Consider the following 8,647-nt stretch of genomic DNA (forward strand, 5'->3'; position numbering starts at 1 on the left):
GAAAGTTCACAGTCCAGTGTTACTGTAACAGGGCACTGTGGTGCCACTTCTTGTCAGGACAACACAGATCCAGTCATGAGAACTCTCTGGGTCTTACCATGCAGCCAGTTTTCTACCCACTGAACTGTTGAGAAGTTAAGCCCACAATCTTCCAATTTTTCCACAAGGATATCATGGTATACTAGATCAAAAGTCTTTTGGAAGTCTAGGAATATAATGTCGACCTTCTCTCCCGTGTCCAGGTGGTGAGAGACCTGTTTGTAGAAGGAGATGAGATTGGTAAGACAAGACCTACCCACAATGAAGCCATGCTGCCTGTCGTTCAGAATCTTACCCTCAACGAGTGTATTGCACTCCTTTAATGAGTTTTTACAGGATTTTCCCTGGGATAGGTTAGGCTGATTGGCCTATAGTTGCCCGGGTCCTCCCTCTTCCCCTTCTTGAAGATGGCCACAATGTTAGCCCTCTTCTAATCCTCAGGGATCTCCTCTGTGTGCCACAATTTCTGGAAGAGTTTTGTCAAGGGTTTCACAATGACTTCAGGCAGCTCCATCAGCACTCTTGGGTGAAGTCCATCTGGTCCTGCTGACTTATAAATGTCTAGCTTTTCTAGCTGGCTTTGCACCAGTTCAGTATCCACAGTGGGAAGGCTATCATTCCCACCATGCCCCCTGTGATCCTTATCTTGTTTGTCTTTCCCCTTGGTACTGTGAAATATTGAAGCTAAGTGGGCATTCAGGAATTCATTTTTTTCCTGAGTGTCCATTACCAGCTGTCCCAAGGTGTTAAGCAGGGGCCCATGCTTCCTACTTTTTTTTCCTTCTGCTCCCTACATACCTAAAGGAGGACTTCTTATTGTCTTCAACTCCCTTGGCTAACTTAAACTCAATCGCTGCTTTAGCTTTTCTAATCATTTCCCTATAAGTGCGGACTACTGTTGTATAGTCCTCCTTGAGGACTCTCCCTAGCTTCCACTGCGCGTATGCCTCTTTTTTCTTTTTCAAAAGGACCACAATGTCCCTAATGAGCCAGGAGGGCTTGCCAGCCCTCCTGCTACCTTTTCTTTTCATTGGAAAGGTTTTCTTTTGTGCTTTGGGGATCGTGTCCTTGAGGAACAATCACTCTTCATGTATCCCATTTGCCTTCCATCCCTGGTCCTGCATCGCCTCCCCTACTAATCCCTTGAGCCTGTTGAAGTAAGCAGTTTTGAAGTCCAGGACTTCTGCTAGTTGATTTATTAACGTTGTGGTGGACAGTGAACCTGATGAGCTCATGGACGCTGTTGCCCAGGCTACCCTCAATGTTCAAGCCATACACCAGATCATCTCCTTTGGGCAAGATCAAGTCTAGGAGAGCAGTACTTCTGGCTGATCCCTTGCACTTCCTGGGTCAGAAAGAGCTCCTCAATTACAGTTAAAAAGCTAGATGACCGATCTGACTTAGCTGAGTGTTCCTCCCAATCTCTGTCTGGGTAATTGAAGTCGCCCATGACAACCAAGTCCCTTGCATCCATGGTTTCTGTCAGTTCTTGAGAGAAGTCCAGATCAAGCTCCTCCCCTTGGTTTGGTGGCCTGTAGTAAATGCTCACAGTTCGGTCTCTCTCACCTAGCCCATGCCCTTCCACCCCCGCCCAAGCTTAACCCAGAGGATTTAAAGCTGCTAATCTTTTGAGCCAATATCAGCCTCCAGAAAGGTGTGCTGAACCCTCACATTGGGAGCTACCCCTTCACCTTTTCTCTCTGTTTGGTCCCTTCTGTGCAGAGTGTAGCCCTCTATGGCTGAGGAGTCCCACTTTGAGTGGTACCTAGCAACCATAGGGGAAAGGGAGAAACATGGTAAAGTCAAATCCTCTGTGTTTTCAGAAGTTCTGGCTGTTTGCACTTTTACCTGCATGTTTGGCTGCTTCAAAAGGTAAGAGCAATACTACCCAAATATGAGGTGTATTGCATCCCAAAGAGAGAATGGAGACGCCTTGAAAGACAGATTTCTTTTTTAATATGCAAACAAACAATAGGAGAAAGTCTAGTTCAGTAACTTATTGATCTAAAGAAGCTGAGTTAAGACTGTGTTTTCAGGAGCTTGACAGAATCTCTGATTGGAGACAAGCAGGTTTCCTTTAATTAAAAAAAATATCCCCAATTTTCAGATTTAAAAAAGTAACCTAAAATCCAAATTTTTCTGTGATTAAAATGAAACACTACTATCTCTCTCTCTAATATACTTTTATATATTTTACTATACATTATTTAATATATATTTTAATATATTATTATGTTATATAGATAATATATTTATATATTAAAATAAAATATAATTTGAATATAAAAGAGAGAGTTGGTAATGATTCATTTTAATCACAGAAAAATGTGGCTTTTGGATTACTTTTTTATATCTGAAAATTGGAAATTTTTTTTTTTTAATCAAAGAAAACCAGGATCCCTGCTTATCTCCAACCAGAGATTCTGTCACTCTCCTGAAGACACAGACTTAGCTCAGTTTCTTTAGATCAATATGTTATTGAACCAGACTTTCTCCTAGTGTTTGTTTGCATATTAAAAAAGAAGTCTGTCTTTCAGGGGGTCTCATTCTCTCGTTGGCATGCAGGTAAAAGTGCAAACAGCTAGAAATTCTGAAAAGACAGAGGATTTGACTTTATCATGCTTCTCCCTTTGCCCTATGGCTGCTAGGTACCACTCAAACTTTTGTCTGACTGTTCTCCAAATTCTCTTCCATGTTGCCTAATGACAGAAAGTAGGTTGCAACACTTCCATGATTACTGCCCTTTTACTTAAACAAATCTCCCACCCAGACATACCTCCCTTAGTGTGAACTGAAAATTGGGGATTTTTTTATCGGAGAAAACCAGAATCCCTGGAGATAAGATTATTTGTAGCATTGCAAATAATTCTACATTACAAGAAGCTACTGCATGTGGGAGATTTGTCCCTAGAAAGACAGTCAGATTTACAGGGCAGCAGAAACTGTGAAGGCCCAGGCTGCAAAGCAGCTTGCACCAGAGGGGGTTATCCATTCATTAGGCATGAACAAATGGAGCCAAAAAAAGCTCCCTCACAAGGTGACATTTTCCATTGGTAAAAAGTTCTCTCACAGGATGGAACTTTTCATTAACAAGGGAATGCAATTGTCAGGATGTAGGAGCACTTCCAAAGACCTTCCAAACCTGAAAGAAGAGATAGACATGGACTATACCTACTTTAACACTGGAAATAGAAGAACGAGGTTATCTATAAGCAAGCTGAGCTAATCAGACAGTAAAATTTCTTCTCATTTGTGCCTGCCTGTTTTTATTAAACCCAATGAACACTACAGAGAAGTCACCTGATCTGCACTGTTTTACACCAGATATGAATGCAGTACAAGGTTCTGATACAATAAAACAAAAGATTGGACAGCTTTGGAAGGATGTTTCAGATATTTCAAGTTTTTCTTGTGTCTCAGCAGTTTGGTAGCTGTTAATGTAGAAGAGTTGTGCAAGGAATATATTTCTTACCAAATATGTGCATGATTTGAAAGGTTACTTAAATCACAGGCTACGTCAATCAGATTAGACAGTTCTGAGCACGGTTTGCTTAATTTGAAGCAATGGCAATTTAGGTCAGATAAAAAAGGGAGAGGGAATAAAAACCAAAACCTAACGGTCACTCAAAACCTACTTGTCTAAATCTGAAGACAGGAGCCCTCTATTTTCCTTCTCCACTCTTCTGGTAGCACATTTAACCTCCATGAGTTTTCAAAGGTAACAGCCAATGGTACTACAATTATTTCAGTCACTTCTTTAAGGACTCTAGGACAGGGGGTTTCAATCCCTGGGCCACAGCCCAGTGCCAGGCCGCGGTGGGTTGGCTGCCAGTCCACAGCTTAGTTGGCTGCTGAAGTGGAAGTGGCCACGGACCGGCAAACTGCGGCCCCCCCAGAGCCAGGCAGAGAGGCCACAGCTCCTTTTGCAGCACAGAGTTTGCCCCACCCCCCCACCCAGGGGTGGGGGTATTCTTATCCATCTTCCGGCTGGAAATTCTGGCTGTGGTTGGCTGTGACTGCTGGGCCACAGTTTGCCAGGCCACAGAAAAAAACTTTGGGAATCCCTAATTCTGGGATAAACGTCATCATGCTCTAACAAGCTAAAGCCATCTACTCAATAAGGAAAACATCTATTTTTTCTCTATTCTGGGCTAATTATCTCCCTATCACTCTGCTTCCTGTTGTTAAGTGTGAATGTTCTGTGAAGGTTAGGGTACCAAACAAACAAAAAACAACTTTAGCCTTCTCTTCATTATCCACTATTTGTATCTGCCCATTAACTAAGGGGACCTATATGTTTCTTGATCATCTTCTTACCTTAATATACTTATAGGAGGCTTTTTATTGCCTTTTATCACTCTAGCTAGTTGTATATTAAGTCTATCATTGCCTAATCATTGTCACTTGAAAAAACCTCACTATTGCATAGACATGCTTCCCACAGTCTCCAATTAGACTGTATTAGTCTAATTAGACCAGAAAACCAAGCACACGCCTCCTCACACCCATTTCAGGAACCTCCCTGCCTCAGAATTAAGCAACAGTACCCAACTACCTGTGTATTCAGAGCTTCATTCCATTTCCTGAGGAGACAGAAGTGCAGCAGTAAATCAGAAAGTTTTCCAGGAAGTGTTCTGAGTTGCAATGCCCCCCTTCCTCCCTGCCCCAAACCAATCCAAAGTTCACTGTTGGTTCCAAAGGGGAGGTGAATCTAGCACCTAGAGGTCTGCCCTAGCAATGGTTCCATTCTCCCTGCCAGCCTGCAATGTTTTCACAATGGGAATAGGGAAAGAGACCCGAACTGGCACTGGAGGGTGGGGTAGGTCAATTTGAGGCCCCCAACCTTTGGGGGGGAGGGTTCCTATACACCTGCCCCACCCTTCAGCAGAAAAAACCCCAGAGCAAATTTCCTCCACTCCCTTTTCCACCTCACATTCTGAAAACAGGTGCAGGCTAGCAGGCAGGCAGCGCAGACACAAGTTATGCAAGATGCTATGTTTTGGAGCGTCTTCATCTGAACCCTCATGCAATGAGGGTTCAGATTTTCACCTTACTGGCCATTTTTTAAGTGGTCTGCAGCCATGCATGCACTTGTGTTTGGTCATGGGTACAGACTGCTTTCTGTTACCAAATTGGGTGAAAATTGTCTGCGCTGTTAGGGCGCATCCAGATGAGCATGCATATGCCTTGTGTGGCATCTCAGAACAGTGTGAGACGCCACAAGAGGCATGCTGGGAACAGAAAAAATGTTCCCTGTGCTGCATATTTGCAATGTGGGCTCTACATTTGATACCTGGAAATCCAGATATCCAAAAAACCAAAAAAAAAACTTGCAGAAAAATAGCAGCACAGGCATGGTCCAGGAACGTGCCCTGAGGCAACCAGAAGCTAGGTCCTCCAGAGAGATGCTCTGGCATCTGGCCAAAGCATCGCTATGGTGCCCCTGCTGCCCAAGCATGCTGCTGGAAATAGGAGTGGGGCAAGGCTGCAGCGTGACCCAAACCCAGGCGCTGTCCCTGGTAAGCAGGGACATGGGGGTGGGGAGGATGTAGGGTGTGTGGGTGTAGGATTTGTTGGGGGGCCCCATCACATGCCCTCTCCCCCCACACACACACTTGCCCCATGCAGTGCTACAGATCTGGGAGGAGCAGGGTAGGATCAGTTTGACCCAAGTGGCAGAACTTGCCCTACACCAAAGTGTGTGTTCAGGCACATGTGCTGAGGCACAAATCCCTGGCACAAAGTTGTGCTGCTGCTATTTGAGCTGCTGCAAGCACACATGCCTGCACGTGTGGACACACCCTTCGAGTCAGTTCCAACACCCTTCTCAGCAGTGGAGAAAGTCTTGAGTTAGGCTTGCTGTGAAGATGTTGTACTTTTAACTTAACACCTGAATTTAAAAACTCTAGCACCATTGTTGTATGTGTATCATAAAATACTTAGAAGAAGCTATAACTTTATTTTGAGTCCAGTTGTTTGCCATCAGCTATGAATCAACAGTGAACTGGAATCTTAGCGCCTCCAAAATTGTTATGCTATTTTTAAATTCTAATGAGTCAGTTACCTTCAAAAAAAGGGGGGAAATTCTTGCATTTACAGATTTAAAAAAAAATTAAATGTGCTATAATTTGTCAGTTGTTTGCCATTAGTTATAAACAGGAAACCTAACACCTCCTAAATGTCATGGTGTGACTTCATTTCCATTGCTGGATCTCTAAGGCACACACGCACCTTCTTTCGTCTACACATGGCCATGGACTCAATATAGACATTGGATTTATGACACATTACAAGCTGCCTGACATCTGATTCACCAGGTACCTGCCAGACCTGACCTCTTACATTTTCCTTCCCCCCTCCACTTCTTTTCTGCCCTTTGTCTTTCTAATTTCCAGCTATTTCGTTTTTCCTTTCTATCTTGAATTACTACCACTGTAGCGTCTCCCTTACTCATCTTTGGCTTTCCCCCCCCTGCTTTACCTTTTGTTTTCCTAATTTCTACCTATTTACATTCTCACTGACATCCTGCCACACTTCTAGTTTCTCTCATTCCTTGGAGTCTCAGACCAGCAGAGACTCCCTGTGCCTGAAACTTTTTTCCAACTACTCAGTTATTCTAATAAAAGGTATCACATCTACTCAAAGAACCCTGCCTGCCTATGTCCTTAGACCAACACGGCTACAACCAAAAACCCAGCAAAATGCTGATGTGCACTGGCACAATAAACGCACCTCATGAATTTCCTTGTTCAGCTACTGAAATCAATTTCCCTAAACATGCTCTTTGCAATGACACTTATGCATCTGTTTCTGATATCACAATCTGTAAAGCTCAAAACATCCGGGTTCAAAAGGGGTGGGCAAATCAATCTCATAAGGATGACTCAATAAGCTAAAGTTAATGGGCATTGACCCTTTGGGTGCAGACAAACGTGGAGCACCCCACTGTAACTGAGAACACTTTTCAGGAAGCATTCTGAGTTCAAATGACCCCCTGAAATGAAGGGGGAGGGGATCTGGCTGCTGGCTGCCAGCTTGCAGCTAGTTTTCCCTAGCAACAGTCCCTGCTAGGCTGCAAAGCTTTCAGAATGGGAGGTAGGAAAGAGAGCAGAGGGAAGTAATTTCAGGGGTTTCCCAGCTGGAGGAAGGGGTGGGTCACTTGGAGACCTCCCACCTCAGGGAGGGCTCCAGTACCCCTGCCCCACCCTCCAGCAAGGGCTGAAAACCCTGCAGACCAAACTCCCTCTGCTGCCTTTCTCCCCATCCCATTCTGAAAACAGCTGTAGGATGGCAGGCTGCACAGATACAAGTTACAAAAGATGCTGTTTGGAAATGTTATGTGACCTCTCATGCAAGGAGCGTTCAGATTTTCACTGAACTGGCCATTTTTTAAACTGCCTGCAGCCGTGCACTTGTGTTTGGTCATGGCTATAAACTGCTTTCTGTGGCCAGATTGGGCAAAAATTGTCGCTTCTGTCTGCACCCTTTAGTAGAAGCCTAAAGTTAGATTCTGTTATAGGTCCAAGAAAGTCAATAGAGCTAAACCAATTTGCATCAGTACACAGTATGGGCAGGGGCTGTTAAGACAGTTAAGAAGACAGTTACTTATAGGGGTATTTTAAATTTACAAAGATGCAATAATTCAAAAACTAGTTAGCACCTCCCAGCCACAAAATGCACTGATTAAGCTTAGAGGAGTCTGTAAATCTGATCATTGTCTATTAATCTCTTTAAGGTAAAGGAAGGAGGGAAAGCCTTGTTGATTAGTCTGTGCAACTTCTTAGTGGTACAGGGGTTCCAAACGGACAGTGGTACTTTCTTGCAACTGTGTTATTCCGTTGATTTTGTCCTGTTGGTCAGGCCCAGTATCTCTACCTGTGTAACCTCCCAAGTCTCAGTGCTATGTTACAGAAAGATCTTACAAAACCCAATGAGAGGGACATAAAATGGCAGAGGAAATTCAGCATTGATAGATGCAAAGGAGTATTCAGAAAGAAAATAACTCACTGTTATACATGTATAATGATGGGTTCTGAATTAGTTGTTAGCACTCAGAAAGATCTTGGATTCATTGTGGATAGTTCTCTAGAATATGTCCTTTGCATGCAGCAGTGGTCAAAATGACAAATAGAATATGATGAAATGTTGGGAAAGGAAAACAAAACAGAAATTATCAACATGAAGTTACCTTGTACACAGATGTTTTGGGCACAGTGCCTATTCATGCCACCTCAAAGAGTCTTTAAATACCTGAGGGATAATTACAGGTGTAGATGGGCTTCTCTCTGTGGCTGTAGGAGACAGGACTAGAAGCAATGGGTTTAAGCTGAAGGAGAAATGTAGGTTGGAGATTAGGAGGAACTTTCTGTCTATTCAGGTAGTTGAGCATTGGAGCAGACTAGAAAAATTGTGGACTCTCCAGGGCGCATCTACACAAGTGTGGAGCAGGCTGACCTGGGCAGGAGTGGGCAGGGCTCGGCCCATGCAAAGTGCCATGGAGGCAGACACAGGCTGGATGCAATCAGTTGGTGGGCATATTTTGCTATCTCTGGGTTAGACTACACTAAAACACAATCCATTAATAATAGCTATACAATTTTTGTGCATC

The sequence above is a fragment of the Crocodylus porosus genome, unplaced genomic scaffold, assembly GCF_001723895.1.
Source record: "Crocodylus porosus isolate Cpor-Errol unplaced genomic scaffold, CroPor_comp1, whole genome shotgun sequence".
NCBI classification, from domain to species: Eukaryota; Metazoa; Chordata; order Crocodylia; family Crocodylidae; genus Crocodylus; species Crocodylus porosus.